This window comes from Mirounga leonina, unplaced genomic scaffold, assembly GCF_011800145.1.
Source record: "Mirounga leonina isolate KUSES-001 unplaced genomic scaffold, KU_Mleo_1.0 Mir_150, whole genome shotgun sequence".
NCBI lineage: Eukaryota > Metazoa > Chordata > Mammalia > Carnivora > Phocidae > Mirounga > Mirounga leonina.
In genome coordinates this window covers 19773503-19801144 of record NW_023270374.1, presented here as the reverse complement: position 1 = coordinate 19801144, position 27642 = coordinate 19773503, and the positions used below count along the sequence as shown (strand labels likewise).

The window sequence follows — 27642 nt, the reverse complement described above, 5'->3', positions numbered from 1 at the left end:
TACCTTTTTATTAATCTATGTGGGTTATTTTTAACGCCCTTATTTGTGAGGTAGTGGACAAATACACATACTCACACTCCTAATGAAAAATAAATTTGCTAATGAGAAGGCAATTTGGTTATATGTATCTGAATATGCATGTTCACTTCTAATATTTGAGATATATTCACTAATATTTGTTAATTAGGACACAAAGAGTTAGCTCCAAAATTGTGCATGTTAGCATTATTAATAGGACCAAAAATCAGGAAAAATCTAATAACCAACATTAGGGAATTGAATGGCAAAATTATGGTATGTTCCTACAAAGGAATACCATGCAGCATTAAAAAGATGACACAGAAATGTCTATTGACATGGGAAGATATTCACCCTATGTTATGCAAGGAATAAAAAAAAACCATGTTTTTAGAGGCAGAGAATACAATGGTGCTTGCCAGGGGCTTGGGGCGGGGGGTGCTATTCAACATGTGTAAAGTTTATTACACAAGGTAGGTTCTAGGGATCTGCTGTAGAACACTGTGCAGTCAACAATACAGTATTGTACATTTAAAGGTTTGTTAAGAGGGGCGGCTGGATGGCTCAGTCGTTAAAGGTTTATTAAGAGGGTAGATCTTGGGCGCCTGGGTGGCTCAGTTGGTTAAGCGACTGCCTTCGGCTCAGGTCATGATCCTGGAGTCCCAGGACCGAGTCCCGCATCGGGCTCCCTGCTCGGCAGGGAGTCTGCTTCTCCCTCTGACCCTCCTCCCTCTCATGCTGTCTCTCATTCTCTCTCTCTCAAATAAATAAATAAAATCTTTAAAAAAAAAAAAAGAGGGCAGATCTTAGGCTGAATATTCTTACCACAACAAAAATAAAAGAAGATACCAATTTTTTAAAAATCAGGCAATGAATAAAAAGAATTGAAGGCAATTCATACAGTGATAAAGAGTTAGTTACAGCACTAACCCTAACTTACTGTGTGCGTGTTAAGTGTGCACACACACATACACACACCAAAGTGTCAACCAAAATGTTGATTAGTGGGATGGCAAAGGACTTAAGTCTCCCTATTTTCTAAAGTTATTTACTTAACAGTGAAAGGGGTGCCCCTTTCTCCCTGAAGAGCCTGATGATGTCCACATCAGCACTTGGTTCCACCCCTCTGTTCAGAATCAAATCCAGAGACGTAGTCAGTTCCCCTTAACAAGGTCACATGAAGCAGTCCGGTCCTTTCTGTTCAGTGGTCAGGACGCAGTCTTGGAGTGACAAGACATGTGGAATTAAGTTCTTAGGTTTCAAGATGTAAAATAACTTCTGTTGTCAGAAGAGAAATGGAGAAAAGCGAAGGTTCTGTAAATTACGCTTAGCTGGGAAGGGGGTGGGGGACAGACAAAAGAGGTGTACCAATAACCAAGGTTGCCCCCAAAGAAATGGTCCTCAACTTTGACTCCACGTTGGAACCACCTAAGAATTTTTAAATATACTACTGCTGGGGCCCCCTGACCACAGAATCTGACTGAATAGGTCTATGGAGCCTGAGCATCTAGTTTATAAAGCTCCCCTGTGGCCATGGTTAAAAATCACCACCTTAAAAGCAAGCAGGAATTACAGTCCCATAAAAAAAATATTTTTTTTTCAACCTCAAAATAAATCTAAGCCTGTCAGAGCAGAAAAACTGTAATTTGGCAAATTCTGCTATGAGCAAGTAGGGAAGTAAAATATTCAGGTCTTTAACAAACTTCCAGTTCCCTAGGGACTGAACCACCAGCTCTCCAACCACCAATAATCATGAACTAATACAGAATAAAAGCTTTGAATCAGTACTTCTTTGATCAACTGTTCAGCCAGTGATCATTTCTTTTGCACTTAATTTTTTTAATCTGGCCATTTCTCTGCTGTCCAGGAATGGGTCAACTCCCTACTGTGGCTTACCATGGCCACCTGACTTGGAAGTATGATGGTACTATCCAAACAGAGAACTTAAAAGCTGAGCTGTTCCTGGCATTTACTACTAACCAAGCCTTTTCGTGTTTCTTGGAAGCAAAACCAAATCCTAAGAAAACATGTCTTTCCATCATCCTGATCTATAATCCTGATCATCATCTAGCAGTTCCTAGTCCAAGGCACTCAATAGCTGAACGCAGTAACCACCAAGAATCCTCCCGAAGGGTATAATCTCCCCTGTGTACAATTCATCTTCATGTTCCCAGCTCTGAGCACAGAATACTCAATAAACATTAATAAAATACATATTTATGCTGCGTAGATGGCAATACTACAACAAAAATATAAATGCATGGCAAATTCACATTTTGACACAAAAATCTACAGTTTTACAAAATAAGAAAGAATCAGTAGTTCATGTGCCTAAGACTCATTTGCGAAGCTTCCTCAAAATGCAGATTTCTTCCACACAAATACTTGTAGACAAGTTCTGAAGCTGTTTTCATTATAACAGCCCAGAATTCAAGACATCAAAAGGTCCATCAACAGGTGAATGGATAAACAAGTCACAGCGGATCCCTACAAAAAAATACTCAGCAACAGAAAGGAAGCAACTGCTGATGTACAGAACAGAGAGAAAATGAAAATGCACAGATACTACACAGAGAGAAAGAAGCTGGACACAAGACATGCTGCCTGATTCCCTGAGCTCCAGTGACAGGAAGCAGATAGTGGGGGCCCTAGCACAGGAATGGACAGAGCAACTCCCAAAGGCAGAGGAAGGAAACGGAGAAATCTGCTACACCGTGGTATGAGGCTGGTAGTGCCATCTGTGTGTAAACTATATTTTGATAAAAATCAATTTTCAAAGGAAAAAAAAAAGAATTTAAAAACTCCCATAATCCCACCAACTTAAAAAATGTCCCCGCCCCCAAATTCTGACTCCACAGACCTACGTTGGGACCTGGGAACATTTTTAACAAATGCACAAACATTCTGAAGCTAGTGGTCCTCACATCACCCCCACCTTTGCATGTGCAACCCGGCGTGGGATAATCTCTGCCTGCAGAAACCTATCCAGACAGCTGAGAGTATGACTAACAAGGAAAACTTTAGGATAAGGAAACTCAAAACCTCAACTTGCCAAGCTGTAGTTCGGTTCTTACCAAGGTACAAACAAGACCTTTCAGAGCTGGCCAGGTTCAATGATAAAGCACATTTTCAAGGCCAATCCGTGGCTCGCTCTCTGCTTAAATCCCATCATTAGGGGATTATAGTTAAACTGTGCCTGCTCCATTACATTCTGTTAAATGCTAACGTTTGACCTAAATACTTTTAATCCAAGACAAAAAAAGATTATTGGAACACATAACCTCAATTTATATATGCTCAACTCCCTTTAAATGAAAGGACTTGAATGGTTGCCTAATACATAAGGTCCTGCTTTAGAAAGTTTACAATCCTGACATTTATCCTAGCTATTATTATTCCCTTAGGCAGCAATGAATGAACCTGTAAGTGGTGGTTATTATTTGATCTTGTGATGACAGTTACGGTGTCATGGGGTGTAACTGGGAGAAGAAAAAAAAAATCCTCATAAAGCCTTTTCCAAAAACGCTCCAGGAACTTTTGCTCTTATTTTTCAAACTGCAAGTCACTACCCCACTAATAGTGGTGGGCTAGGATGATCAACCTAGCGGATCTCAACCAGAATTTTAAGACAGTGACATTTAACAGAACAAAAAACTTCAGAGTACACCTCACAAGATAAAGGATTCTAGTTTCAAGATAAAATACTTTACTGTGGTTCAGTCTAAAAACCACAACAAAAAATGAGCCTAAAAGTCACTGACATAACTAAAGCCCCGCCCAGTGACATAAAAGGCATATTCCAGGTACCCAATTTATATCAGGTTATTTGCTGGGCTTCAAGGAATACACCCATAGAAAAAGTTTGTTCACGTGGTACAAGATAAGGACACTGATAACAAAATATCCTAATACCTCCTTACTACAAGGGTAGAGAGTACCCAAAATCATGGCCTCCGAGTGGCCTCTCTTTAACATCGATCAGAGCCCTGTACCAAAAGACCTCAATGACTGCAATCGAGAAAATCTCACTGCCCCGCAACGAGCTATGTCAGTCTTCTGTCACTGTCTTGATTTGTCAACTTTTCTCTCAAGAGAAAGAAAAGTTAAAAAGAAGCCGGATAGGGGGTGGAGCAAGATGGCGGAGGAGTAGGAGACCTGGATTTCGTCTCCTCTCAGGAATTCAGCTGGATAGGGATCAAACCATTCTGAATACCTACAAACTCAACAGGAGATCAAAGAAAAGAAGAGCAACAACTCTCTCATCAGAAAAGCGACCACTTTCTGGAAGGTAGGACGTGTGGAGAAGTGAATCCGAGGCGATATTTGGGAGGATGGATTGCGGGGGAGGGGCCTCCGTCGGCCGCTTCTGGCAAGTGATAGAGCCGCGGAGCACAAAATCGGAACTTTTAAAAGTCTGCTCCGCTGAGGGACGTCACTCTGGTGGCTAAGCGGGGGGTGGAACCCTCCGGGACAGTGTGGTCTCAGGACCCTCGGGGTCACAGAAAGACCGGGGGTGCCTGAGTGTGGCAGAGCTCCCAGGTAACGGAGCAGGGAAGCCAGCTGCAGAGGCGGAGCCCAGGCGCGGGCTCTCAGCTCGGGGTTGCCATAAACCAGGATCCGCGGCACAGTCGGGCCCCTGCTCCTCCAGCAGGGACCCAACAAGTGGCAGATCCGGGGAGACTCATCTTCCTTCCCTGGGAGGAGCCGCGCGGGAGCGCACTGCAGGGATCTGCTGGGTTTGGAGACTCCACCTGGGTGGGGTGCCAGAGATAGAAACACGCGGTCACAGGCCGGGTGAGCACCGACTGCGGCCGGAGACCAGGGAGACGGGAGTGACTGACGGCTTTTCTCTGGGGGCTCACTGAGGAGCGGGGCCCCGAGTTCTCGGCTCCTCCGGGGCAGAGATTGGGAGGCCGCCATTTTCACTCTCTGCCTCCAAAGCTGTACGGAAAGCTCGCAGGGAACAAAAGCCCCGGAGAGCAAACCTGAGCAGATTACTCAGCCAGGAGGGGGCAAGGGCGGGGCAATTCCGCCTCCGGAAAAGACTTTTGGAAACCACAGCAACAGGCCCCTCCCCAGAAGATCAGCGAGAACAGCCAGCCAAGACCAAGTTTACTGATCAATAAGAACGGCAGAACTCCAGCGCTAGGGAAATAATGCACACAGAATTCATGGCTTTTCCCCATGATTCTTTAGTCTTTCAAAGTTAATTTTTTTTAACTCTTTTTTTTTTTTTTTGAATTTTTCTTTTTCCCTTTTTCAACCAACATCTTATCAATCCCTTTCTTAAAAAAACATTTTTATTTTTCATTTTTAGAGTCATATTCTATCCCTTCATAGTAGTTACCCGTATTTTTGGCATATATATAAGTTGTTCTCTCTTTAAAATTTTGAGATGGTTTCTTCTAACAGATTAAAATATACCCTAAATCTCTAGTATATGGTGTTTTCTATTCCCCTGCCTGATCACATTCTCTCCTTTTTTTTCTTTTTTTAAATCCTCTTCTTTCTTTTTTCAAACAACTTATCAATTCCTTTTATAAAATTTATTATACTTTCCATCTTTATAGTCATATTCCATCCCTTCATCATATCAACCCTTATTTTTGTACATATATAAGTTTTTCTTTCTTTAAAATTTTGGGAGGCACTTTCTTCTAAAGGACCAAAATACACCCCAAATCTAGTGTGTGGCACTGATCTATATACCAGCCTGATCATATTTGATCACATTCTGGTTTTTTTGTTGTTGTTGTTGTTTTGTTTTGTTTGTTTTTGATCTTTTTTTTTCTTCTTTTTCTTTTTTCTCTCTTTCCATTTCTTTTTCCACTGCTTCAGGTCTTTTCTGATTTGTTTAGAGTATATTTTCTGGGGACATTGTTACTCTGCTAGCATTTTGTTCTCTCATTAATCTATTCTCCTCTGCACAAAATGACAAGACGGAAAAAATCACCTCAACAAAAAGAACAAGAGGTAGTACCGACTGCCAGGGACCTACTCAATACAGACATTAGTACGACGTCAGATCTAGAGTTCAGAATCATCACTTTAAAGATACTAGCTGGGCTTGAAAAAAATATGGAAGTTATTAGAGAAACCCTTTCTGGAGAAGTAAAAGAACTAAAATCTAACCAAGTAGAAATCAGAAAGGCTATTAATGAGGTGCAATCAAAAATGGGGGCGCTAACTGCTAGGATAAATGAGGCAGAAGAGAGAATCAGTGATATAGAAGACCAAATGATGGAAAATAAAGAAACTGAGAAAAAGAGAGATAAACAACTACTGGATCACGAGGGCAGAATTCGAGAGATAAGCGATACCATAAGATGAAACAACATTAGAATAATTGGGATCCCAGAAGAAGAAGAAAGAGAGAGAGGGGCAGAAGGTATAATGGAGCAAATTATAGCAGAGAACTTCCCTAATTTGGGGAAGGAAACAGGCATCAAAATCCAGGAAGTACAGAGAACCCCTCTCAAAATCAATAAAAATAGGTCAACACCCCGACATCTAATAGTAAAACTGACGAGTCTCATAGACAAAGAGAAAATCCTGAAAGCAGCTCGGGAGAAGAGATATGTAACCTACAATGGTAGAAACATCAGATTGGCAACACACCTATCCACAGAGACCTGGCAGGCCAGAAAGGACTGGCAGGATATATTCAGAGCACTATATGAGAAAAATATGCAGCCAAGAATACTATATCCAGCTAGGCTGTCATTAAAAATTGAAGGAGAGATAAAAAATTTCCAGGACAAACAAAAACTAAAGGAATTTGCAAACACAAAACCAGCCCTACAGGAAATCTTGAAAGGGGTCCTCTAAGCAAAGAGAGACCCTAAAAGCAAGATAGACCAGAAAGGAACACAGACAATATACGGTAACAGTCACCTTACAGGCAATACAATGGCACTAAATTCCTATCTTTCAATAGTTACCCTGAATGTAAATGGGCTAAATGCCCCAATCAAAAGACAAAGGCTATCAGACTGGATTAAAAAACAAGACCCATCAATATGCTGTCTGCAAGAGACTCATTTTAGACCCAAAGACACCCCCAGATTGAAAGTGAGGGGGTGGAAAACCATTTACCATGCTAATGGACACCAAAAGAAAGCTGGGGTGGCAATCCTTATATCAGACAAATTAGATTTTAAAACAAAGACTGTAATAAGAGATGAGGAAGGACATTATATCCTACTTAAAGGATCTATCCAACAAGAAGATCTAACAATTGTAAATATCTATGCCCCTAACATGGGAGCAGCCAATTATATAAGGCAATTAATAACAAAAGCAAAGAAACACATCGACAACAATACAATAATAATGGGGGACTTTAACACCCCCCTCACTGAAATGGACAGATTGTCTAAGCAAAAGATCAACAAGGAAATAAAGACTTTAAATGACACACTGGACCAAATGGACTTCACAGACATATTCAGAACATTCCATCCCAAAGCAATGGAATACACATTCTTCTCTAGTGCCCATGGAACATTCTCCAGAATAGATCACATCCTAGGTCATAAATCAGGTCTCAACCGGTACCAAAAGATTGGGATCATTCCCTATTTTCAGACCACAATGCTTTGAAACTAGAACTCAATCACAAGAGGAAAGTCGGAAAGAACTCAAATACATGGAGGCTAAAGAGCATCCTACTGGGGTGCCTGGGCGGCTCAGTTGGTTAAGTGACTGCCTTCGGCTCAGGTCATGATCCCGGAGTCCCCGGATCGAGTCCCGCATCGGGCTCCCTGCTCGGCGGGGAGTCTGCTTCGTCCTCTGACCCTATCCCCTCTCATGTGTTCTCTCTCTCTCATTCTCTCTCTGTCAAATACATAAATAAAATCTTAAAAAAAAAAAAAAAAAAAAGAGCATCCTACTGAAGAATGAATGGGTCAACCAGGAAATTAAAGAAGAATTTAAAAAATACATGGAAACCAATGAAAATGAAAACACAACTATTCAAAATCTTTGGGATGCAGCAAAGGCAGTCCTAAGAGGAAAGTATATAGCAATGCAAGCCTTTCTCAAGAAACAAGAAAGGTCTCAAGTACACAACCTAACCCTACACCTAAAGGAGCTGGAGAAAGAACAGCAAATAAAGCCTAAACCCAGCAGGAGAAGAGAAATCATAAAGATCAGAGCAGAAATCAATGAAATAGAAACTAAAAGAACAGTAGAACAGATCAATGAAACTAGGAGCTGGTTCTTTGAAAGAATTAACAAGATTGATAAACCCCTGGCCAGACTTATCAAAAAGAAAAGAGAAATGACCCAAATCAACAAAATCATGAATGAAAGAGGAGAGATCACAACCAACACCAAAGAAATACAAACAATTATAAGAACATATTATGAGCAACTCTATGCCAGCAAATTCGATAACCTGGAAGAAATGGATGCATTCCTAGAGATGTATCAACTACCAAAACTAAACCAGGAAGAAATAGAAAACCTGAACAGACCTATAACCACTAAGGAAATTGAAGCAGTCATCAAAAATCTCCCAACAAACAAAAGCCCAGGGCCAGATGGCTTCCCAGGGGAATTCTACCAAACATTTCAAGAAGAATTAATACCTATTCTTCTGAAACTGTTCCAAAAAACAGAAATGGAAGGAAAACTTCCAAACTCATTTTATGAGGCCAGCATTACCTTGATCCCAAAACCAGACAAAGACCCCATCAAAAAGGAGAATTACAGACCAATATCCCTGATGAACACGGATGCAAAAATTCTCACCAAAATACTAGCCAATAGGATCCAACAGTACATTAAAAGGATTATTCACCATGACCAAGTGGGATTTATCCCTGGGCTGCAAGGTTGGTTCAACATCTGCAAATCAATCAACGTGATACAATACATTAACAAAAGAAAGAACAAGAATCATATGATCCTCTCAATAGATGCAGAAAAAGCTTTTGACAAAGTACAGCATCCTTTCTTGATCAAAACTCTTCAGAGTATAGGCATAGAGGGTACATACCTCAATATCATAAAAGCCATCTATGAAAAACCTACAGCGAATATCATTCTCAATGGGGAAAAACTGAGAGCTTTCCCCCTAAGGTCAGGAACGCAGCAGGGATGTCCACTATCACCACTGCTATTCAACATAGTATTGGAAGTCCTAGCCACAGCAATCAGACAACAAAAAGAAATCAAAGGCATCCAAATCGGTAAAGAAGAAGTCAAACTCTCACTCTTTGCAGATGATATGATACTTTATGTGGAAAACCCCAAAGACTCCACCCCAAAACTGCTAGAACTCATACAGGAATTCAGTCAAGTGGCAGGATATAAAATCAATGCACAGAAGTCAGTGGCATTCCTATACACCAACAACAAGACAGAAGAAAGAGAAATTAAGGAGTCGATCCCATTTACAATGGCACCCAAAACCATAAGATACCTAGGAATAAATCTAACCAAAGAGACAAAGGATCTGTACTCAGAAAACTATAAAATACTCATGAAAGAAATTGAGGAAGACACAAAGAAATGGAAAAATATTCCATGCTCATGGATTGGAAGAACAAATATTGTGAAGATGTCAATGCTACCTAGAGCAATCTACACATTCAATGCAATCCCCATCAAAATAGCATCCACTTTTTTCAAAGAAATGGAACAAATCATCCTAAAATTTGTATGGAACCAGAAAAGACCCCACATAGCCAGAGGAATGTTGAAAAAGAAAAACAAAGCCGACGGCATCACAACTCCGGACTTCCAGCTCTATTCCAAAGCTGTCATCATCAAGACAGCATGGTACTGGCACAAAAACAGACACACAGATCAATGGAACAGAATAGAGAGCCCAGAAATGGACCCTCAACTCTATGGTCAACTCATCTTTGACAAAGCAGGAAAGAATGTCCAATGGAAAAAAGACAGTCTCTTCAACAAATGGTGTTGGGAAAATTGGATAGCCACATGCAGAAGAATGAAACTGGACCATTTCCTTACACCACACACAAAAATAGACTCCAAATGGTTGAAAGACCTCAATGTGAGACAGGAGTCCATCAAAATCCTAAAGGAGAACACAGGCAGCAACCTCTTTGACCTCAGCCGAAGCAACTTCTTCCTACAAACATCGCCAAAGGCAAGGGAAGCAAGGGCAAAAATGAACTATTGGGACTTCATCAAGATAAAAAGCTGTTGCAAAGCAAAGGAAACAGTCAACAAAACCAAAAGACAACCGACAGAATGGGAGAAGATATTTGCAAATGACATATCAGATAAAGGTTTAGTATCCAAAATCTATAAAGAACTCATCAAACTCAACACCCAAAGAACAAAGAATCCAATCAAGAAATGGGCAGAAGACATGAACAGACATTTTCCCAAAGAAGACATCCAAATGGCCAACAGACACATGAGAAAGTGCTCAATATCGCTCGGCATCAGGGAAATCCAAATCAAAACCTCAATGAGATACCACCTCACACCAGTCAGAATGGCTAAAATTAACAAGTCAGGAAACGACAGATGTTGGCGGGGATGCGGAGAAAGGGGAACCCTGCTACACTGTTGGTGGGAATGCAAGCTGGTGCAGCCACTCTGGAAAACAGTATGGAGGTTCCTCAAAAAGTTGAAAATAGAGCTACCATATGATCCAGCAATTGCACTACTGGGGATTTACCCCAAAGATACAAAAGTAGGGATCTGAAAGGGTACGTGCACCCCGATGTTTATAGCAGCAATGTCCACAATAGCCAAACTGTGGAAAGAGCCAAGATGTCCATCGACAGATGAATGGATAAAGAATATATATATATATATATATAATGGAATATTATGCAGCCATCAAAAGGAATGAGATCTTGCCATTTGCAACGACGTGGATGGAACTGGAGGGTATTATGTTGAGTGAAATAAGTCAAACAGAGAAAGACATGTATCATATGATCTCACTGATATGAGGAATTCTTAATTGCAGGAAACAAACTGAGGGTTGCTGGAGTGGGTGGTGGGGTGGGAGGGATGGGGTGACTGGGTGATAGACACTGGGGAGGGTATGTGCTCTGGTAAGCGCTGTGAATTGTGCAAGACTGTTGAATCTCAGATCTGTACCTCTGAAACAAATAATGCAATATATGTTAAGAAAAAAAAAGAAGAAGAAGGTAGCGGGAGGGGAAGAATAAAGCGGGGGAAATCGGAGGGGTAGACGAACCATGAGAGATGATGGACTCTGAAAAACAAACTGAGGGTTCTGGGGGGGGGGGTGGGAGGATGGGTTAGCCTGGTGGTGGGTATTGAGGAGGGCACATTCTGCATGGAGCACTGGGTGTTATGCACAAACAATGAATCATGGAACACTTCATCTAAAACTAATGATGTAATGCATGGGGATTAACATAAGAATAAAAAAATATATATATTAAAAAAAAAAAAAAAAGAAACCGGATAAAAACTGGATTTCTGAAGGGGAGCCCAGAGTCCGCCGCCAGGTTCCAAATCAACACAGCTGCTGGGAACCCCAGGAAGAGCAGTGCTTTAGAGGTCACCCCCCTCACAGGCCTCACGTCAACAACCCTGCTCTGAAGGGGGAAAAAAAGGCCTTTGGGCAAACAGTGCTGGACTGCTTGGGTATCCCGTGAAAATGGAGCCGGGGGCCACGACAGCGGGCTGCAGGGCCGCTGGATGGACACCGTAAATCCTCCCGGACTGTCAAGGGGTAAGGGAGGATCATTCCTGACTGAAAGCAAGTATTTTATGGAGCATAAAATCCCCCACTGGTAAAATGAAACAGGAGATGTTAAAGAACACTCCCTGCCCACAGGAGACCCCTTCCATCTCTTCTGGAGACTGGGCCCAAGAAGCCCTGGGACAGGGCGCCTGGGTGGCTCAGTTGGTTAAGCGACTGCCTTCGGCTCAGGTCATGATCCTCGAGTCCCTGGATCGAGTCCCGCGTCGGGCTCCCTGCTCGGCGGGGAGTCTGCTTCTCCCTCTGACCCTCCTCCCTCTCATGCTCTCTGTCTCTCATTCTCTCTCTCTCAAATAAATAAATAAAATCTTTAAAAAAAAAAGAAGCAGCAGCCCTGGGACAGAATAAGCTCTAGACCCAAACTGAACTCTAAATCTTGAGAGAGCTCTTAAATCCAGTCTGAGAGGGGCTGTTCCACTGATTTCCGTTTACACACAGGCTGAGCCACGGAAAGCGATGGTCATGGGACCTAGAGGGCATGACGCTGATTCACTGATGGCTTGGTTAGGGGAAGATAGAGTTGAGCATACAGTAAAAGGTCAAAGCAGCTGATGTTTTGCCGGTCTGGCGGGCTTTAAAATCCATACCCATCAGTGATCTTCATGTTTCTGACCTAAAGTTATAGGTATCAGATGCTACAGCAACTTCTGCGGCTGATCTCATCCAGCAGAAATGTGTTCCCCAAACTTTATTTAAATACAATTATGATAAGACCTTAAGACTTGACTATCCTAACCATGACTCTCCTGCCCCAGGTACCATCCACATGGACCACACTGACCTGCAGTTCCCAGGTCGGAGATCAAGAAGCCTCTTCGTCCGAGAAGCATTCCTGGGTTAGCTGTCCCTCTTCTAAGCACATGGCTTCTTGGTCCAGCTCCCCGACCAGGCAGGGATAGGGACAGGGACACAGTGTCCACCACATAAAAGGCACTCAAAATATCTAAAGAAAACAAACATTTTTCCAGGGACCCATAAGTGATATACCTGAAACAAAACCTAATCCTAATCCTCCATATTCACTCAGGGAAAGCATGTGCCTTGGACAAGTGAGGGCAGAAGGAGAGGTAATGGAGCAAAAGGTAGAGCTTATAGGCCAGAATCAAAATACAGAGGTATATTTGAGAAAACGCAAGCAGAATCAAGATTGGGTTTATTGCATTTATTCCTACTGTATGATTTAACACCTCATTTTTCGTACCAATGGTGTTTTTAATTAAAGACTATTTTAAATGTATTAATCAGTCATTTGAGGGGCCACTGGAAAGCTAATTTTGTATGCATTTGTAGTGACAAGATAAAAACATGTTCAGAATTAACTGACTGCCTATCATGTCCAAGACACAAACAGGATTTCACTTAACCCTTACAAGAATGCTGGGAAGGGCTGTTACCATCACCGTGTCACAGTTCAGAAAACTGCGGCAGAGACGTTGATTTTCACTTGGACAACAGCCAAGGGCAAGTGGCCGGCACAACAATCATTCTGAGAGCATGAAAGCTGCTCTCAATTCCCTTAGAGACTGACTAACAGAACAGGCTCTGAAGACGAGCGGCCAGAAGAGGCCTGGAGGTAAGTTATCTCTAAAGGTCATTTTGGACGAAGTTGGATAAAGCCCCCCAGTTTCTCTCCAGGAATGGAAAGAAAGCTTCCTCCTCTTGCACAGCTCCAACTGACCTTTGTCATTCGCTCTCTCCCCCACCCCTTTCCCAGTTCCCAGTACAAAGACAAACCTGAGTGTTCATGTAGCTTCCAGGGACGGCTATACCCTGCTAACCCCGTGCTCCCCCACCCCCTCAACCCCACTCCCCAGTACTGCTCCAGCTCCCGCTCCACCCTCCGTTTCCAGCACAAGTGAGGACTTGCGCCTCGTCCCCTCCCACAGGAGGAGCCTCGGGAGGGTAGTGGGTCACCTCCAGCTACTCTGCCCGGCTGCCTCTGCTGGAAAAAGCACAGCAGAAGCATTCCCAATGATCGTTCACCCCATCGCCTCAAGCCCCACGTACTTATCAGCCCTCACTCTGAACTACTCTTTGGACCATCCCATTCCTCTCTGGAATGTTCTTATCAGTTCTTCCTGCCCTCAGTGTCAAAGCCAAACATCCTTGTCTCACCTGCGGACAGAGGTCAAGCTCCCTCGTTCCCTCATTTCCTAACTGCCAACTATACCTGCTGGGTTTTGCTGGACTTCAGCACACTTCCTGAGTTCCCTCCACTACCTGCTGCTTCCTTCCTGCGGTCTGTGCCATTGGCAAATCTCTTCTGCGATATCTCTTTGTCTCCTCACCCAAACCCCGCTCTACCAAGAGTTCCGTCTCCTCCTCCTCAAACACTTGCCCAAGATAAGGAAGAGGGCGCTCTGAAATTCCACCTGCCCTGATGGATTACCTGAGGACTGAACAGTGGGTTCACCTAAACTGCACTGCAATTACCTGGGGCTGGACGCTGTAATTCTTCTCCAAGTTAACCCCAAGTACACAGTGATCCAAATAATAGGCTCTCCCTGACCTTCAATAAATGGGAGCCTGTTCCCTGACAGTCAATAAACAAAAATAGTACCTGGGAGTAAGTTATATAGCTGGGGTTGTTTTTGTTTTCTTTTCCTGCAAAGGAACACGTTCTTCCTGATTCATTAAAAAAAACATAGCCATTCAGGGGTACCTGGCTGGCTCAGTCGGAGGAGTGAGCAACTCTTGCTCTCCAGGTCATGAGTTCGAGCCCCATGTTGGGTGTAGAGAGTACTTACATACATAAAACTTAAAAAAAAAAAATCCATTCAATACAGAGACTGCAATCGCTTAGAATCCTATGCCACAGATGTACAGCTTTCTTTAGTGTCTGAACCTAACATTTTCATAATCCCCAAACCTTAAAGGATTAAAAAATTAATGTATTCAGCTATAAAAGACTCCAGCTCTCCATGAAGTTTAATCTGGGTTCCTTACTTTTCTCTGAGGCCCTAAAATTCTGCATAAAAGAAAGCATAAGAGAACACACAAAGCTTGGATGACCCAGGACTGGACCTCACTCAGAAAGTAAGGTAAAAGAGCACCTGAAAAACAGCACATGTGACATTTCAATTATTGCAGATCAGGTTTTAAGGTCATTCTTTCTCACATGTTTAATGAAGGGCACTGCCTTCTAATTCTACGAGTCGCATAAGCACTAACATTTGGTTATTTAAATAGTGACAGCACAGAGAAACTCCAACTTTGGAGACTTTCTAGTAACGCAGCTGGGCGAACTTGAGCCACAGGCTCCTCACCCACCTACAGAGACACACGCAGACGGAGCTATGTATTTGCAGAAAACCAGCCACAGCCACAGACCGGAGTGCACAACAGTCACAGAACGTGCGTGCAGAAACAGACCCCCAAGGCACCAGATGCACACACAGACACGGACAGACACACAGACACTAATTCCCCAAAGCAGAGCTAATTTACCAAGAAATGGTCTTACCTGCAGAGAGAAATCTTACCCTATCCACAAAAAACACGCGTTCATCAGCGTCCAACCCACCCAACAACCCGACTCTGTGCGGACGTTTGTGCTGGGCTGGGATCGTCCTGATGCTCAGCAGGAGCCGTTTTAGGTGCTGAAGGAATTTCGGCTTTTATAACCCACACAGGCTCACCAAAATTGTATAACCATACCATCTAGTCAGAAATTACACAACAGCCACCACCTGGTTACAAACGGTTACTACATGCTTCTGGTATGGTCTGCTCACCATCAGTCTGTCACAAGTTTCATGGGGCATGGTGGATATTCTGTTGTGGAAACCAAGCAGTTGCTGGGATTACATTTCTCAAACCCACACAAATAAGGGAAATTAAACCTATCTTTCCAAACACTCCTGTTCAAATGAACGAGTCCACTCACACTGCTTCCAACCTCAGGGACGGGGGGGGGGGGGGGGGGGGGTTTCATACTTCCTGGTAATGTTTCATTTCCCCAGCTGGGGGCCCAAAAACATTTCCCCAATTGGGGGCCCCAAAAACAATTGTTTTCAAAGCCCAAAGACTTTCAAAGATTAAGATCTTTGAGATGTATTGCGACAGCACGGAGAAACTCCGACTTTGGAGACTTTCTAGTAACACAGAAGCATGATCTCAAAGCACGATCTGCTCATTGAAATGACAGGAAAAGCAACAACTAACTGCACTATTGAGAGCCAGAGGGGCTGTGTGTGGCCTCTGGCACGCAGGTCCCAGCCACAGAGGCCCCACTGAAGAGTGGAAGTGCCCACAGAAACACGCAGGAAGGCAAACCCGCACTGACAATCTAGCACCAAGAGGAGGGAAGAAGCCACAGCTGTCGTCAGACTTCGTCCTTTCTAGCCCTGACTCCAGGCCAGGGCCTGCCAGAAACCCGGGCAGCAGGCACCTGCTCCCCTGGGATGTGCCGTGAGAGGGCAAGAAGCTGCCTCCCTCTCCCCAGCACCGCAAGGGGACCACAGGGCTCAGGTGAGAAACAGGCAGACAGAAGGGACATCTACCAGCAGCACAGTACCTCCTGGAAGAGGTGATAAAGGCAGAGGAAGAGACAGGACAGCCTGGAGGAGAGCAGCTCTGACAGTTACTCATTCATGAATCATCTTTGGGAAGCCAGTGGTGGGCACAAGAGAAAGATGCCAGCTGACTGGAGTAGAAGCTGCAGTCGAAGCGGGGAGAAAGCTGGGAGCCAAGAGCTTTACCTGTTCAGGAGCAGAAGCTTCATCCTCACAAGTCCCCAGAGCATGGGTCACATGGGACATACCCAATGCCTCAGGTAGACCAGAAGGCCCCTCACTCCAAAGTGAGCTAAGAGGAAAAAACCCAGCATGTGGCCTATGGGAAAAAGAATCCAGTCTCTGTATTCTGAACACAAGAACCGTCCTCAGCTGTTCTGTGAAGACTCTAACCTCAAAAAGGTTAAACTGCAGGAACCGAAAGAAAATTTCAATTTGGAACAAAAAAGAATTAAAAAACAAACAGTTGCTATTTTTAAAAAAGGGAAATGGGATCACACAATTACACGAAGAAAACGGACTGAGACCAAGAGAGAACAAGCTGGGGGTGGTGAAGAAGCAACAGAGAGAAGTGAAAACCCAAGGAAACAGCAGAAAACTAATGGGTGGAGGACAAGTTTGGGAAACATGGAGAGACAAGGAAAAGTCCAGAAAGGCAGTAGCAGTTCCCAGATGAGAACCGTGGAGGGACAAAAGCAAAGAGCAAAACCAAGACATGAATAACCAGTGCTCCTTGACTAGACGTAAGAAGAACAAAGAAGCCAGTCATGCCATAGGACTCCGTTTACATGAAATGTCCAGATCGGGCAAATCCAGAGAGACAGAAAGCAGATTAGTGGTTGCATGGGGCTGGGGTGGAGATGGGGGACAGGAATGGGGAGCGACTGTTAATGAGTTTGGGATTTCTTTATGGGATGAAGAAAATGTTCCAAACTTGACGGTGATGGTTACACAAGTGTGATTCCCTGGAAGCTGACGCACCACACAGGTTAAACGGGAGAACCGTGTGGTGTGTGAATTCTAGCTCAATAAAACTGTTTCGTAAAGAACGAATGGAACAGGCTTAAAGATGTAAAAAAGATATAGAGTAGAAACCAACTATTCTGAGATTAAGAAAAATCGGAGACATTACAAAGGCACGCCAGATTCATGCAAAATCGGAGAAAAGAAACCTGTTCTTGGACACATTTTGGCAAAATAATTTAACTACAGGAAGAAGTTGTAGAAACATCCAGGGAGAAGGAGAAAGTGTTTGGGTTACTCAAGTAATAGCAGTAATTAAGATGAACCCCAGGATTTTCCAAGGCAGCATGAAAATGCCAGAAGTCTACAGAAAATGAAGACAGAGAACTGAAGAAAAGGTTTTTTTTAAAAGAATTTTATACCCAGACAAGCTGCCCTTCATGTGGGAAAGCCAAAAAAATGCAACCTCAGATATGCAGAGGCTCAGAAGGGGGGAGGGGGAGGTTGAGGCTATTATTCCAACGGCCTAAGACACAAAATTCAGAGAGGCCCATAATACACAGGGCTGCTAATCACATGTGCCAATCAAAACCATCAAGGTCAGGACAAAACTAAATAATGAAGATAAACCTGATCATAAAACTGAACGCATATGTCAAATTATTCTCTAAGCATATGCTAGATTATGTGAAAAATGTAACTAATAACAATAAAGCAGATCCAGTAAGACTACATTATTAAAGATTAAAGACAGGCAATAAGATAATGCTCAAACCCATCTCCCAAACAGGTAGGACTTTTAAAACACCATTAGATCTTCGCAATAACTACTGGAAAAACTGGGTTTTTTCTTTTGTTTTGGAGGTTGTTTTGTTTTTTAGTTTTTAAAAGGAAACCACTATTAAAATTTGAAACAGATTACAGACTAAAACACAAACTAAACCTATAAATGAGTTAAACTCAAAGTATTCTCAGGTGCATCAGAATATAAATGTCAATGCCCAAAAATACACCTTAAACCAAGTGAAACAAAAATAAAGTAATAATGCTGCCTCATTATTTTTTAAATATCAGACACCATGAAATCACGCCAGAAGTATTAAAAGGGAGAAAAGCGGGTAAGTTTACATTGCTAAAGTAAAAAATTCACAATGGAAATATTATGTCAATTTTTATGTTCCAAACATTATTTCACTGATATAAAGTCCATACTGGCTAACAATATAGAAGAAAGGACCGACAGTTCATAAAAGTACCTAACTGTCTCCAAGAAGATGGGGACAAGAGGGTGGAGGGAGAGGGGCACAGGCTCAGTCTCCATGTGAGTTTTATTTTTTATTGATGAGAAAATGTGACCAATATAATGAATAAGGCTAACATAATAGGTACCAAACTGTGCACCCCACAGAAAATAGAGCTTTACTTTCACTGGTTAAAGAGCATTTGTGAAAACTGGCCATCATGCCAAATGAAAAGTTCAACCCCCCACAAAAAGGAGCATTTATTATTTCTCACTGCCTGACCATAATGCCACAAGAGATCAAAAGAATTACTAACCAACAAAGTCATAACAACTTCAAATTTTCAACCTCTCTCCCAAATAACCATTGGGTCAAAGATGAAACTGAAACTGTAAAAACACCCTTACAACAAAAAAGAATAAGTAATAAAATACCCTAAAGGACAAGAAATGAGAGAAAAAAATTGGCTAGAAAAGCAAAAAATAAATAAATAAATTGGATAAATACATCCAAGAAGGTTCTTAACAAGCCTCCCAAGGCCAAGGCAGATAGAAACCTTCCATTCAAAATTACACGGGCCCAGGTAGCTTCCCAGGCAAATGTCTGCAAGCACTAAGAACAGAACTTCCTAGGCTACTCAGCTCCAGAGCACTGGAGAAGAAAAACAAGCCTATCAACCATTTTAGAATCTAGCATCATCCTGATCATAAACTTGACAGAAAAAAGGAAAAAAAAAGCAGTATTACAACTCTCATCAGTGGGTAGAAGAAAGCCTGTAAGATAAACAAAAACCAAAAAGGCATGGGACAAAACTCAGCATCAATTTTCAAATAAAACTCTTAGCACATTCAACACAGAAGAAAAAAGGTCGTCAAAAAGAATCCCCATCTCAATGCAAGCTGGTGCAGCCACTCTGGAAAACAGTATGGAGGTTCCTCAAAAAGTTGAAAATAGAGCTACCATATGATCCAGCAATTGCACTACTGGGGATTTACCCCAAAGATACAAAAGTAGGGATCCGAAGGGGTACGTGCACCCCGATGTTTATAGCAGCAATGTCCACAATAGCCAAGATGTCCATCGACAGATGAATGGATAAAGAAGATGTGGTATATATATACAATGGAATATTATGCAGCCATCAAAAGGAATGAGATCTTGCCATTTGCAACAACGTGGATGGAACTGGAGGGTATTATGTTGAGTGAAATGAGTCAAACAGAGAAAGACATGTATCATATGATCTCACTGATATGAGGAATTCTTAATTGCAGGAAACAAACTGAGGTTTGCTGGAGTGGGGGGTGGGGTGGGAGGGATGGGGTGACTGGGTGATAGACACTATGTGCTCTGGTAAGCGCTGTGAATTGTGCAAGACTGTTGAATCTCAGATCTGTACCTCTGAAACAAATAATGCAATATATGTTAAGAAAAAAAAAGAAGAAGAAGGTAGCGGGAGGGGAAGAATGAAGCAGGGGAAATCGCAGGGGTAGACGAACCATGAGAGACGACAGATCTGAAAAACAAACTGAGGGTTCTAGAGGGGAGGGGGGTGGGAGGATGGGTTAGCCTGGTGATGGGTATTGAGGAGGGCACGTTCTGCATGGAGCACTGGGTGTTATGCACAAACAATGAATCATGGAACACTACATCTAAAACTAATGATGTAATGTATGGGGATTAACATAAGAATAAAAAATTTTAAAAAAAATCTAAAAAAAAAAAGAATCCCCATCTCATGCCATAGCTAATGAGATTCTTGCCCTGAAAAACCCCAAGAGGTGCCCATGAAAGCCAGGAACAGGAGTCTGATAGGACACTCTTCTATATTGGAGGCTAACTACTACAATAAGAAAAAGGTTTTAAAGTGTGTGTTGGGGGCGCGGGGGGGTGCGGTGCAGCACCTGGGTGGCTCAGTCAGTTAAGCGCCTGCCTTTGGCTCAAGTCGTGATCTCCGGCTCCCTACTCAGCAGGTAGTCTGCTTCTCCCTCTACTCTTCCCCTCTGCTCATGATCTCTCTCTCAAATGAATAAATAAAATCTTTAAATAAAGTGCTAAATACTGGAAAATGAAAGACAAATAATTATTTATAGGTAAGGGGTCTAACTTAGAAAATGAGTTTACAAACCTAGAATAAGATACTTCAGAAAGGTAGGTAGTTACAAAATGAACACAGAAAAAAACATCCCTGGCATAGCATTAACTCATATTAAGTCCCCCTCTTTTGTGAAGTATTGTATACACACATGGACGAGTACGCTAAGAAAGTAGATGGCAATACACCAATTACTTTACAGTGATCATTTCTGTAAATCGGGATTCTGAGTATTTCTTCTTTGCGTTCATTGATTTTTTTTTTTAAAGATTTTATTTATTTATTTGACAGAGAGAGACACAGCGAGAGAGGGAACACAAGCAGAGGGAGTGGGAGAGGGAGAAGCAGGCTTCCCGCAGAGCAGGGAGCCCGATGCGGGGCTTGATCCCAGGACCCTGAGATCATGACCTGAGCGGAAGGCAGACACTTAATGACTGAGCCACCCAGGCGCCCCCATTCATCTGATTGTAAGTTTAAGCCCCTCCCATTGTATTAAGGGACAAATTAGAAGCAGCTCAAATCTTAATACCTATAAGGTTAGTAAATTTAGGACCAAAAAAATGATGCAAAACAACTAAAAGGCAAATACTAAAAAAAAAAAAAAAAAAAGTAACTCTTCAGAAATAATTACGCATTTAAAAATATGTAATTTGACTAATGCAATCTCTAGTTTATGCTTTCCTTTTAAGGACAAAATCTAAACTGTTTTGAGAAATACCCTTATATGTGGTGATTATTTCTGTCTTTCCAAAAAAATGTTATATATAGACATTTCAATGCTGAAAAATGTTGAAAAACTGAGTAAAACAACAAAGGAGGTTTAGAATTATCAGCTGGAGAAAAACTGCTCTGATTCGGTAATAAGCCAAGGCGGAGGGCGGGGGGGAGGAATAGGTCTAGAAACACAAACAGCAAATTCATTGACTAACAGCACCCCCTAGTGTTATAACATTTAACTAGCACTGAATAAAGTAAATTGGAAAATACAAAACTGTTTAAAAAACTATTTTAGACAATTTCAAACATGGAAAAGTAAACAGAATTAAAATACATTTCATATAGGGCGCCTGGGTGGCTCAGATGGTTAAGCGTCTGCCTTCAGCTCAGGTCGTGATCCCAGGGTCCTGGGATCGAGTCCCACATCGGGCTCTCTGCTCCTTGGGAGCCTGCTTCTCCCTCTGCCTCTCTCTCTCTCTCTCTCTGTCTCTCATGAATAAATGAATAAAATCTTAAAAAAAATAAAATAAAATAAAATAAAATAAAATAAAATACATTTCATATATAACTTATTTCCAATTATGCATTGTCCTGATTTGTGTGGCAACTTCTCTATTTCATCAGAAGTGTCAGAAACCAGCAGGTTTCTCCAAGAGTCCTTTGTCACTCAATTAATTGTTACTATAAAAACACTTGACTGGGATGCCTGGGTGGCTCAGTCGGTTAAGCGTCTGCCTTCGGCTCAGGTCATGATCCCAGGGTCCTGGGATTGAGTCCCATGTCGGGCTCCCTGCTCGGCGGGAAGCCTGTCTCCCTCTGCCTGCCACTCCCCGTGCTTGTGCATGTGCGTGCTCTCTCTCTGACAAAATCTTTAAAAAAAAAAAAAACAAACAAAAAATTTAAAAAATTAAAACCCTTGATTTTAGGCTGGGCACACAACCAGCTAAATTCAGGCAATGTTTCCCAGCCTCCCCTGCAGCTAGACATGGCCACATAACTAAGTTTTGGCCGATGGGATGTGAGTGGAAGTACGCCCTCTCCTCCCCACTGGCTCCAAGAACCATCTTGGGAGGGGCGCCTGGGTGGCTCAGTCGGTTAAGCGACTGCCTTCGGCTCAGGTCATGATCCTGGAGTCCCTGGATCGAGTCCCGCATCGGGCTCCCTGCTCGGCAGGGAGTCTGCTTCTCCCTCTAACCCTCCTCCCTCTCGTGCTCTCTGTCTCTCATTCTCTCTCTCTCAAATAAATAAATAAAATCTTAAAAAAAAGAACCATCTTGAGCCATATTAATAAATCAGTATGCTAACAATGGTGAACAAAGTAAGAAAAAAGGAGCCAGATTACATAAGAGAAAAAAGCTACTATTTCCATTTTCTTCTATATTAGAACTGCCTGAACTATACTCTTTAAAACAAACAAAACAAAACATGTAGAGACACAATCTGGCAAGACAACGCATTTTGGAATAAGCCCAATGACTACATTCTCAAAAGGAAACGGAACAGTACGTACTTCAAACCTGGATGAATGTTGATGAGTGCTATTTTTCCTTCAAAGGGAAGCATCATGGTAAAGAGTAAACATCTGGGTGAGATGAGCGAATTAATTCACTGTTCACCTTAAATTCGCTTCTCTGACATTTAAAGGCTGGCCACTTGTTCATGGTCTCAAAGCACAGCTCAGAATGTGTGCTGACAGCACATGCCAGAACTCTCGCACTGAAAGTAAAATCAAGTTTATCCAACTCTCAAAGCAAATCCATTGTGAAGACTGTATCCTCCAAACCCAAGATTCCCCTTACAGCCCAGCCTGGTCAGCACCAAGCAGCAAACACCAGGATCAGGGGAAGGAGCCCTTCCCGGGGAGCCCGGAAGCCCGGTCCACACCAGGATCAGGGGAAGGAGCCCTTCCCGGGGAGCCCGGAAGCCCGGTCCACATGCACGGGGGTACAAGTGCTGGAGTCATTAACTAGTGGGCCTCAAACGTCTTGCTCCGTAAGTAAGGCTGCTGGCCTACATCTGCGGCTTCGGCACCTTCTGTTTCTCGGAATGGAACAAGCACTCTCAAATTAAATCTTATTCAAGGTCTGGGGGGGGGCGGGAATCACAAGTAAGTGGAAGAGGTCATTAAAATGGGGACTGCATACTCTTCACTGTAAAGTTTTAATACGTATTTTCCAGAAATAAAACCAAAAAAAAAAAAAGAAAAAGTCCAATCAGTAAATCAAAGACTCCATAACTTAAAGAGCTTTGCTGACAGCAACAAGAAAAACACCTTTACCAAATTTTCTAGCAGCAGCCTGCAAATGTTGCACTGTAGTATACCACCTTTTATCACTATTTGGTTATTCTAACACAATGCTCCAGTTCTGAATTAAAGGAGAAAAAAAATAATTCAAGACCATGGAGAACAAAAATCTATTACGTCAAGTCCTTTTAAAATATCCAGGGGTTTTTTTGTTTTGTTTTTAAAGATTTTATTTATTTATTTGACAGAGAGATAGCACAAGTAGGCAGAGCGGCAGGCAGAGGGAAAGGGAGAAGCAGGCTTCCTGCCGAGCAGGGAGCCCGATGTGGGACTCGATCCCAGGACCCTGGGATCATGACCTGAGCCGCAGGCAGCCGCTTAACGACTGAGCCACCCAGGCGCCCCATAAAATATCCAGTTTTTAAAATTTAATTCTTTGTGTTAAAAAATATATGACATACTTATTAGAATGGCTAAAACAAAAATTAAAACTGCTAAGATGACACACCAAGCGCTGATAAGAACACAGAGCAACGGGAACTATCATACACCCCTGGTCAGTATGTAAAATGGCACAAACACTTTGGAAAAACATTTTGGCCATTTTATATGAAATGTTTTTCCAAAGTGTTTGTGCCCAGATCCTTTTAACTTTATAAGAAGTTAAAAGATAAACTTACCCTATGACCCAGCAACAGTACTTCTAGCTATCTACCCAGAGGAATGAAAACTTATGTTCAATCAAACACCTGCACATAAATGTGTATGGTGGCTTTATTTATATCAGCCCAAACCTGCAATCATTCACCTTTAGCTAGTGAATGGGTAAACCAACTGTGGCATCTCCCTGTTAATGAGAGGTCATTCCACACCCATCAGATAAAGCCAGTATGAAAGAGCTTAATAATACCAACTGCTGGCTGGACTGTGGATAAACAGTAATTTCCCCACCCTGTTGCCAGAGATGTAAATTGGTTCAAACACTTGGCAAAACAATTTGGTGGCATGTAGTAGGTTGTAGATGTGTGTGCACTATGACCCAGCAATGCCACTTCTCAGCATCTTGACCCTGTTTTTAACAGAACACAACCAACACATCAACAGAATATATAAGTTCTGATGCTTAAACAGAATTAAAAGAGAGCACTTAAAATGAATGAACTCTATCTAGCCACTTGGGTCAACATGCCTTGAGAACATTCCTGAATGAGCAAGCAGGCTACAGAACACAGACCACAAGAGATCTCTTACTTAAGGTTTTAAATCATGCAGTCAATACTGAATGTGTGTTTATGGGTATATAAACATGTAATACAAAAGTGAAAATAGGGGCGCCTGGGTGGCTCAGTCGTTAAGCGTCTGCCTTCGGCTCAGGTCATGATCCCAGGGTCCTGGGATCGAGCCCCGCATCGGGCTCCCTGCTCGGTGGGAAGCCTGCTTCTCCCTCTCCCTCTCTCTCTGCTTGTGTTCCCTCTCTTACTGTGTCTCTCTCTGTCAAATAAATAAATAAAATCTTTAAAAAAAAAAAAAAAAAAAAAAAGGAAGAAGTCCTAACGATGCCACAGGGAGCAGGAAGCGGCTCTCCCGTGGCCCTGGCAGGAAAACTTTGAGGATGTGTGAAAACAGTTCCACACAGACTATCTGCAGGGTTGCCTCATACCCTCTGTGGAAGAGAGTGGGCAGAGATCTATACAGATAGCCACTGTTTCTCAATGCTCGATGAGGGAGGAGGGCAGGAAGTTGAGGGAGCATCTATCTGACGACTTGTTTTCTTAATGAACTAAGATGTGGAAGTCATGGTGGAGAGGAGAGGCGGAGGACACTGGAGGAAAGAGGAGTGAAAGGACTCACTTAATAAGGGGAAGAAAAAAAAAAAGTCAAAGGTCTGGCGGAGCCCAGAACTTGTAAATGGGTGATGGAGAAAGTAACTTTGATACCTGGTTTCTCTCCAGCCAGTGTAACGGGACAAAAAAACACGGAAAAATTAAAAAACAGGACTGTGCCACTGAAGAAGGCTGGTAAGTCACCCAGACAATTCAGTGAGGAAATCAAAATGTAAGAGGACAGTCACATGACTCCCTGGGGTACCCACAGTGGGTACAAAGGGTAAGGGAGGGAAGAGGAAGCCAGAGAATACCAAAGTGCCTGAAGAGAACAAGAACCAGTAGAGAACGAATGAGACCTAGGGAAGGACAGGATGTGTGCAGAGATTCCACAAGTGTCATATGGGAGAGGGCAAGCCTCAGGAGAGCTGAAGTAACTGGAAGTAAAACTCCCAGAAAAGATCCCGTGAAGGGAGGGTGAGGTTCAGAAGCCTGCAGAGCCAACAACTCAAAAACAATGTTAGAAGACAGGAGCCAACGTTCTTGAGGAACATTAGGAATAGTCAAGAAGTTGCTAGATGAAGGCAAAAAGGTAAGGGGAGGGTCGAGTCACAGACTGGTGTAGCCTTCAAAATGGCAGGCATTGTTGAAGGAAGGCTGGAGGCTGTCCTCTCCACCTGGAAGGATGTAACATATGGAGAATTCCCTATTCACATTTCAGATCTCTGTTTAAATTACCAATTCCTCAGAAAATCCTTCCCAGACCCTTCAAAATCCAAATCAAATCACACACTTCCCTTTGCTGTTCCCTCCAAAGCAACAACCACAATTCATACCAAGAATCCCTCGTTGTTCAAACATACAGTCTTCTTGAGTTCACATGACGAGGAATCCACATTTTTCTAAATCTACGTGGTTCCTAAGTTTTGGCTAACAAAGAAATAGGGTTTCAGAGAATAGAGGGTATACCTAAAAATTTATCCAGAGAGCCACCAGGTCAGGAAGGCAGTTCTCTGGTGAACTGGCCTCAGAACACCTTAGCCACTCATGCTGAAAAGTAGTCTGCATGGCTGTAAGAATTCCTCATACTGTCAAAATTCCCTTTTTATTTTCTAATTTAATGTGATCCTCGCTGTATTGTTGATCAGAGTATAGTCATGTATAAGCTTTCTTATAAAAAATGTGAAAAATCTAGAAGAGCACAAATAAAATTAAAATGCATTGCTTATAACTCATTCAACAAATCTTAAGATTACTGAATAATTGTTTAATGTTCCTTCAGTAGGCAGGCACTTGGATAAACTGCTAGTGGGAGTAATAATTGGCTTAACATTTCTAGATGGCCATTTAACAACATCAAAAGCTCTAAAAATACACATAGCCTTTGACCCAACAATTCTACTCTTAGGAAATTTAACAAAATAATTAAAATAGGCTCAATTTTTCACTATGAGAATGTTCACTAAAATAATGCATAAAATAATCCAAACCTGGAGGGGAAAATATTAGTGCCTAAACTGGTTGGTTAAATTGTGGACACATTCTGGGGCATCTGGGTGGCTCAGTCTGTTAAGCGTCTGACTCTTGATTTCTGCTCAGGTCATGATCTCAGGGTTGTGAGATCGAGCCCCTTGTCAGGCTCCACACTGGGCATGGAGCCTGCTTAGGATCCTTTCTCTCTCTCCCCGGGGCGCCTGGGCGGCTCAGCCAGTTAAACATCTGCCTTCAGCTCAAGTCATGATCCCAGGGTCCTGGGATTGAGCACATCACTGGGCTCCCTGCTCAGCGGGGAGTCTGTTTCTCCCTCTGCCATTCCTCTCCACTCGTGCTCTCGTGCGCACGCTCTCTCTCTTAAATAAAATCTTTAAAAAAATTCTCTCTCTCCCTGTTCCCCCCCACCCCTCCTCCCTGCTCGCACGTGGTCTCTCTCCAAAAAAAAAAAAATTTTTTTGTGGATACATTCTTAGAATATTGTGGGGATTTTAAAACTGGTAACAGAACTGGTAACTCACTGACAAGGAAGGAAATGTGCTGCATGTATCCCTGAGTGGAGGAAAAGGCAGGTTACAAAACACACATGATATCCCCATTACAGTGTGTACATACACACATGGAAAATGGAGGGACGATGCCGAAGTGTTTTGCGATTTTGTGATTACATCGAGATGACAGGATTATGACTTTTGGCTCTTATTTTTCTACAGTGTATCATTTTAAAGATTTTGATTTTTTAAGTAACCTCCACATCCAATGTGGGACTTGAACTCACAACCCCAAGATCAAGAATCTCATGATCTA

General features: G+C 42.5%; 1 protein-coding gene across 5 annotated transcripts in view; it reads right to left on the bottom strand.

Moving 5' to 3' along the window:
* The window catches only part of SLC23A2 (solute carrier family 23 member 2), a 144752-nt gene that overhangs the window by 83236 nt on the left and 33874 nt on the right, over nt 1–27642 (bottom strand). Inside the window, exons 1-2 of one of the 5 annotated variants that reach the window (XM_035005894.1) lie at nt 16447–17209; nt 12528–12689 (exon numbers count right to left, since the gene is read on the bottom strand). The exons of 3 other annotated variants lie outside the window; for them this stretch is intronic. The gene's annotated coding sequence lies outside the window, so the exon portion shown is untranslated. Of the gene's footprint in view, nt 1–12527; nt 12690–16446; nt 17210–27642 lie in introns of those variants that run through there. One more of the 5 variants, XM_035005895.1, reaches the window with a different exon arrangement.